At 39.0% G+C, this 8010-nt stretch overlaps 1 pseudogene; it reads left to right on the top strand.

The window, feature by feature from the left end:
• Positions 1 to 4531: 4531 nt before the first annotated feature.
• Positions 4532 to 6071, top strand: LOC100387731 (tubulin beta chain pseudogene; annotated as a pseudogene).
• Positions 6072 to 8010: the final 1939 nt, after the last annotated feature.

Raw genomic sequence — 8010 nt, 5'->3', positions numbered from 1 at the left:
TTGCATCTGGTGAGGACCTTCCTGCTGATGGAGACTCTCTGCAGAGTCCCAACGTATTGTGGTGTATCGAACAGTGAGGTGGCTGGGCCTGCTAGCTCAGGTTACTCTTCCCCTTCTTATAAAGCTACCAGTCCTACTCCCATGATAATCCATTATTACATTAGCCCATGAAACCATGGTGATCCACTCATAGGGCAGAGCCCTCATGACCCAATTGCCTCTTAAATGCCCCTCTGTCAACACCACCATGTTTCAAATTAACTTTCAACAGGAACTTATACATTTTAACTATTATTAGTAATGCATATGTTTATGTATTTTCTAACATATGTGTTTATCCATAAACAATTTATATGACTGTTTTAAAGTGTTTTACAAATATACATATATAGTATCATCTGCACATATCCTTTTATTTTTTTTTAAAAACTCAACAGCATGTTCTGTGATTTGAGTATGTTGACTTACACAGATTCAGTTCATTGTTAATGAGATGTAATACCTCAGTTTATGAATATACTTCAATTTAATTATGCATCTCTCTATTGATAGACCCTTGAGTTCCTTCTGATTTTTCACAATTACTGCAATACATCAGCACACAGTTCCATGTACACATGCAAGAATTAGATGCCTGCCAGTGGAACTGCTGGTTGCTCACAATTGTGATTTCAGTAGATACTTTTACGTCCTATAAATATCCTTGAGCTCTGTCCTGGGATGCAATTAAGGTACTCAGAAACATTTTATCCTTTTGAGACTCACTTTTAAGCTTTATTAGAGGAAACCAGAGCAGTCTTTAGTTCATGGCTAATTTTTTCCCATTACTGGTTACTTCTGATTATGCTCCCCAATACCCTGTGAATTATGAGATTTTCCCACTCTGGCTGGTGACACTAACCATTCTCAGTCTTGTGTGAATTCCAGAGATTGCACCCACTAATTATTTCCATTGTTTTCTCCAATGGAAATACTTGGGTATCTTCCTTAAGTAAATGCACTGAGCAGCCTTCAGCTAAGACTCAAGAGGAACCCTTGCCAGGTCCCTCAAGCTCTCTTGCTCTCGGCAGCTTTCCCCTTCCATGCTATTTCCTGTCAACTGTAGCCTTCTTGCTGTCCATAGCCTCCCAACTCCATCTCTTTGACACAACTCAGGAGTTCACTGGCCTGTGCCTGAGTGAGATCTGTCAGTTCTCAAGGTAGCAAGCTGGAGTGATTGCAGGACTTACGTGTTTGTTGTCTGTCCCTCAGAGGCCATGGTCTTGGTCTTGTGCTGCCTAATGTCTGCGTGCCTTATGGTTTCCTGTATTTTGTTTCTTGTTTTTAGTCACTTCTGGCCAGAGGTAAGTCCAGTCCCTGTGACTTCATCCAGGCCAGAATGATATTGTTAATTTGTTCTTTGAAGTGATGAAAACATTTTACAATCATAGCAATGGTATGGAAAAGTTCTAGATTCTACACCACTTTCCCCATCATCGGTCTTCTAAAATTTTAAACAATCTAACGGCGAAAAATGGTACAGATGGGTATCTCACAGTTCAATTTTGCACTTCTCTGATTACTAGCAGGATTGTGCGTCTTTTCATGTATTGGCTATTTGGGTATCTTCTATCAATTTCCTGTCTACTGCTTTGCTCATTTCTACACTGGCTTGTCTATCTTCTTATATATTGATTTGTATAGGCTTGTTCCTTACATATTCCAGATATTGATCTTTTGTTAGGTGAATGCACTGTAAATATTTTCCCAGTCTATGATTTGTGACTTCACCTTGTGTACAGTTTCTTTTATCATATAAAACCTTCTATTTTTTATATATTCAAATTCATCGGTGTTTTCCTTTATGGTTTACACTTCTGTGTATTATTTAAGAAATCTTTCTCTACCCTGACACAATGAAGATGTCTCTTATATTTTCTCATAAAACTTTTAAAATTCACCTCTTCTTAGTCCTTCTGGAGTTTATTGCATGAGTTAGGAATTGTTTTTCCCTGTGGGGATGACCAATTGTTTGAGCGCTATTAATTAAATAAACCTGTTCCTTCCCTTCAGATTTGAATGACAATTCTATCATATACCAAGTGGGGTCTTTATTTTGTGCATTCCTGGAAACAATACCAAATTGTTTTGTTATATCTTTAGAACAGGTTTGATACCTGGTAGGAGAAGATACTCCTCCTATATCGTTACAAAATTTTTGTAGCTATTCTTGACCTCTAAATCTACTTTTTGAAACAGTTTCCGAAGTTCAATAAAAAAGCCCATAAGAATTTCATTGAAACTTCAATACATTTATAAGTTAGTTGAAAGACAATTTAAAATATTGAGCTTTCTCATTTATCTTTCTATTTGAGTTTTCCTTGACATTCTTCAATAAAACTTTATAATTTCCTTCATTAATCTCTTGCAAATATTCTATATTCCTAGGAATAAATTATAACTACATAAGTCTTATAGTTATTCAGCATGAGTTTTTAGATTATGTTATAATAGATTATATAATATTATCAGGTTTTCTGGATCTTCTGAAACTTCTGAACAGCCTTCTGTTATCTGGAGAAATTGTCAACCTTCTGATCTCTTTCTAACCAAGTAGTACCTTTTACTAAGTAGCATCCTGGTTTCTTCCCACCAGTCCTGCCCGGCCTCCTTTAAGGCCCATGCTCTGATAGTTAAATGTGCCCACCTGACTTCACTTAGAAAGTGAGGGATGTAACCCAATAGTGGAGATAGATATCCATTTTTCTAGAAATTATGCAGTAGAACAGTGGAAGACTTATCTATCTGGTCCATAATTTCAATTGCTGGAACTGTACAGGGTTGTCATGGCTTCCTGATATAATTGACTGCTGTTCCTGACTTCATGTAAAAGCTTAACTCTCTGGCCTCCTATAGATTCCATGAGCTGCTAATATCCTCTATTGAATATGCTTTTGCCTAAACAACTAGAAAGCCTTCTATTGCTCACAGTCAAGAACCCTAATATAGGGATATTCCTATACTTGCTTTTGTTTGACTAATATCTGTCTAGAAAATTATATTGATATCCTTACATTTTATAGGTGTGTCTCTTGTAAACAGCACATTGCTGCATTTAAACATTTATTTTTCGTATAGTCTGAGAATTTGTATCTTCTAACAGATAAATGTAACTGCTCTATATTTAATAATTAATGAATTTTTGGAATTATTTATGCTTTCCTATTTTGAATTTTCTGTCAGGTTTTTTCTTAGTTTTTATATTTTCCTCTTCTCTCTTCTATCAGGCTGTTTGAGCTTTTTTTTTCTTCTTTTTTATCTCAAGTTGAGCTTATGCTATATATAACACTTTTTATAGAGTTCACTTCAGGAAACCAAGCACAAATATTTGCAATATCATACATTATAATGAAGCAGTACAGAAAATGTGGTCTCATTTTTGAAATTTCAATAAATTTTGATTTTGTGTAGCTAGAGCAATTTATGTCTATGTAAAATTCTTTGACAAATTAAAATATCCAAATATATCTATGCCACAAGTTTGATATTTTAGGCCACGTGTTGACCTTTCTTTATAAATTTGGAAGTTGAGATCAAACTCACACAAAGTATTAGTTGAATAATATCTAATATTGCACAATGCCCCTAAAGCTAAAAAAAATTACTTGCAATTTTTCAATCTTTGATTCAATTGATCTTTACTATTATTATAAAAGTCTTATGTCCTATAGAAGATTATTTGGTGGTTTAATTGAAGATCTCTCACTTTTTGTAAAAAATCATTTTCAGTCTTTTTAAATAATATTCTACCAAAATTATCATAATAATAACCAATAATTTATTTCACCATTTCTCCATCTAAAGGTGGCTTTAGTTTTTGTACAAGAATCCAAGCCATCTTATAGGTGGCCAAAGTTATCAACTCAAATGCTATAACTCATGTGATTTGCACAATACAATCGAGCATGTTACAAGATTGTATCCATGCAGAGAAAAAGGCTTATTCAAACTGAATCAGTTTATTGATACTGACTAGATAAATGATGGGTTTAAGTGATTGATACTGACTAGGTCAATTTGTGTGTTTTGTGTTTCTATTGGAAACAAGACATGTACCCGATATGCCCGCTATAACAAAAAATAATGTCTTATATAACGCAATAATTAATATGAAGTGTAGCCTAATTAAAACAATGAAATTTTGTTTAATAACAATATTTTATACTGATTTAAAATTAAGTTTAAATTAATCAAAATTAAATAAAATACAAAACGTGGTTCCTCAGATGTACTAGTCATGTTTCTAGTGCTCAGTAATCACATGCAGCTAGGGGGTACCATACTTATATACCCCAATGTTTTTCTTTTATTTTTTTAAATTACATTTTAGGTTTTGGGGTACATGTGAAGAACATGCAAGATAGTTGCGAGAACCTTCCTACCGCTGAGTTTGCACCTCGCTGCTCCGGCCTCTGGGGTGCATTCCAACCTTCCAGCCTGCGACCAGCAGAGAAAAAAAAATTCATATTTTTTTTGCACCGGACATACCTTAAGGTGAGCAAAAAATTTAAATTTTAACCATGAGGGAAATCGTGCATATCCAGGCCAGTCAGTGTGGCAACCAGATCGGTGCCAAGTTCTGGGAGGTGATCAGTGATGAACATGGCACCGACCCCACTGGCACCTACCACGGGGACAGTGACCTGCAGCTGGACTGCATCTCCGTGTACTACAATGAAGCCACAGGTGGCAAATATGTTCCTCGTGCCATCCTGGTGGATCTAGAACCTGGGACCATGAACTCTGTTCGCTCGGGTACTTTTGGACTTTTGGCCAGATCTTTAGACCAGACAACTTTTTTTTGGTCAGTCTGGGGCAGGTAAGAACTGGGCCAAAGGCCACTACACAGAAGGGGTTGATTCTGTCCTGGATGTGGTTCACAAGGAGGCCAAGAGCTGTGACTGCCTTCAGGGCTTCCAGCTGACCCACTCACTGGGTGGGGGCACAGGCTCTGGAATGGGCACTCTCCTTATCAGCAAGATCTGAGAAGAGTACCCTGATCGCATCATGAACACCTTCAGTGTGGTGCCTTCACCCGAAGTGTCTGACACCGTGGTCGAGCCCTACAATGCCACCCTCTCCATCCATCGGTTGGTAGAGAACACTGATGAGACCTATTGCATTGACAACGATGCCCTCTATGACATCTGCTTCCGCACTCTGAAGCTGACCACACCAACCTATGGGGATCTGAATCACCTCGTCTCAGCCACCATGAGTGGTGTCACCACCTGCCTCCGCTTTCCTGGCCAGCTCAATGCTGACCTCCGCAAGTTAGCAGTTAACATGGTCCCCTTCCCACGTCTCCATTTCTTTATGCCTGGCTTTGCCCCTCTCACCAGCCATGGAAGCCAACAGTATCGAGCTCTCACAGTGCCCAAACTCACCCAGCAGGTCTTCGATGCCAAGAACATGATGGCTGCCTGTGACCCCCGCCATGGCCGATACCTCACTGTGGAAGTTGTCTTCCGTGGTCGGATGTCCATGAAGGAGGTCGATGAGCAGATGCTTAACGTGCAGAACAAGAACAGCAGCTACTTTGTGGAATGGATCCCCAACAACGTCAAGACAGCCGTCTGTGACATACCACCTCGTGGCCTCAAGATGGCAGTCACCTTCATCGGCAACAGCACAGCCATCCAGGAGCTCTTCAAGCGCATCTCAGAGCAGTTCACTGCCATGTTCCACTGGAAGGTCTTCCTCCATTGGTACACAGGCGAGGGCATGGACGAAATGGAGTTCACCGAGGCTGAGAGCAACATGAATGACCTCGTCTCTGAGTATCAGCAGTACCAGGATACCACCGCAGAAGAGGAGGAGGATTTTGGTGAGGAGGCTGAAGAGGAGGCCTAAGGCAGAGCCCCCGTCACCTCAGGCTTCTCAGTTCCCTTAGCTGTCTTATTCAACTGCCCCTTTCCTCTCCCTCAGAATTTGTGTTTGCTGCCTCTTATCTTTTTTTTTTGTTTTCTTCTGGGGGGTCTAGAATAGTGCCTGGCACATAGAAGGCACTCAATAAATACTTGTTTGTTGAATTTCTCCTCTCTCTTTCCACTCTGGGAAACCTAGGTTTCTGCCATTCTGGATGACCCTGTATTTCCTGCTGGTGCCCATTCCTTCCATCTGTCCAGTTAATATTCCCCTTTTAAAAATCTCCAAGAAGCTGGGTCTCATCCAGATCCTGTTTAGGACCAACCAGGTGCTGAAAACATGTAGATAATGGCAACCATCCTAAGTGCAAAGTAGAAAATGCTAGAAGGTAGTGGGGTAGAAGTCACTGTAAGGAAAGGGATGGAATTTTCCATTCTAAAATTTTGGAGAGGGAAATCGAAGCTATTAAGTCATTAATTTCTAGGTATTTCCATTTCCCATCTCAGCTTCAAGGGAGGTGTTAGCAGTATTATTTCCATTTTTGATCTCCCTCCAAGCTCTACATTGTGGAGGGGTCTGCCTCACTCTATCAAGTGGAATCCTTCCCTCTCCATCTCTACCTCCCTCACTCATTAAACTCCTTTCGGCCGATCAGAGAAAGGTATCAATGGGGGTAAAGAGAGCAGCCTTGGTCCCTAAGCCTCCAAAAATGTCCTAACCCCCACCTTTTCTTGTCCCTGAAAAGGAATTAACATCCCTGACTATGTGGAACGGTGTATACTGCCACATCAGTGTTTGAGTCAATGCCCAGAGGAGAGGGGAACCCTCCTCCATCTTTTTTGCAACATCTCATATTTCCTTTTGCTGTGGCTTCCCCCCCCCACACACTTGATTTTGTTCTATCCTATATTTGAGATTTCTATTTTGTGTTGAACTTGCTGCTTTTTTTCATATTGAAAGGATAACATTGCCCCAAGAGCCAAAAATAAATGGGAATTGAAAAAAAAAGATAGTTGCATAGGTACACACATGGCAGTGTGATTTGCTGCCTTCCTCCCCATCACCTATATCTGGCATTTCTCCCCATGCTATCTCTCCCCAACTCCCCATCCCTCACTGTCCCTCCCCTATTTCCCCCCAACAGACCCCAGTGTGTAGTGCTCCCCTTTCTGTGTCCATGTGTTTTCATTGTTCAACACCCACCTATGAGTGAGAACATGCGGTGTTTGATTTTCGGCTCTTGTGTCAGTTTGCTGAGAATGATGGTTTCCAGGTTCATCCATGTCCCTACAAAGGACATGAACTCATTGTTTTTGCTGGCTACATAATATTCCATTATACCACAATTTTATATTATTTTAGCTCCAGCTCGTTTTTGGCCTTCCAAAAATTCTTTATTGTTATGATTGTTTTGACAATAAATGCTTAGATTTACTGATTTATAGACCCACTTATTTGCTTTATTTGCTCACTATAGCTTCCTATATCCTAAACATTCTTTTCCATCAGTGTGTTTCTTATTGAATTATATTACTTAGCAGTTGTTGGAGAAATTACCTATAAGTAATGAACTCTTAGTCTGTGCCTGAAAGTTTTTTCTTATCCTCTCTCTCTCTCAAATAATAATTTACCTAAGTATGAAATTGTAAGTTGTTAGTTATTTTTCCTCAGTACTTTGAAGCTAACCTTTAATCTTTTGGTCTCTAAAATTGTGGAAAAAGTAGTCATTCTAATTACATGAGTGTAATTAGAATTACATTCTAATTTGTTTTGCTTTGTTTCATTTTATGATTTTTAAAAAGATGTTATCTTTATTACTCTATCATCTCATTATGCTATGTCTACTTATGAAATTAATCTTGCTGTATACTCAGTGTACTTCCTCAATTAACAGAATTATGACCTTAACAATGTTGAAAACTCCTCACCTACTGTTTTTCAAATATGCCTTCTACTCTGCCCTCCCTTCCTGAAACTCCTGTTCAATAAATGTAAATCGTCTCCTTCTTTCCTGTCTATTTTCCATCTCTAAATCCCATGCTATACTGTGGGTGAGTTACTCAGCTCTACCTTCTTTACTATTTCTCTTTAAATGTCTTTAAA

Source organism: Callithrix jacchus, chromosome 6 (assembly GCF_049354715.1).
Source record: "Callithrix jacchus isolate 240 chromosome 6, calJac240_pri, whole genome shotgun sequence".
Lineage (NCBI taxonomy): Eukaryota > Metazoa > Chordata > Mammalia > Primates > Cebidae > Callithrix > Callithrix jacchus.
The sequence above is the reverse complement of the archived record's forward strand: the minus strand, read 5'-3'. Positions and strand labels throughout refer to the sequence as shown.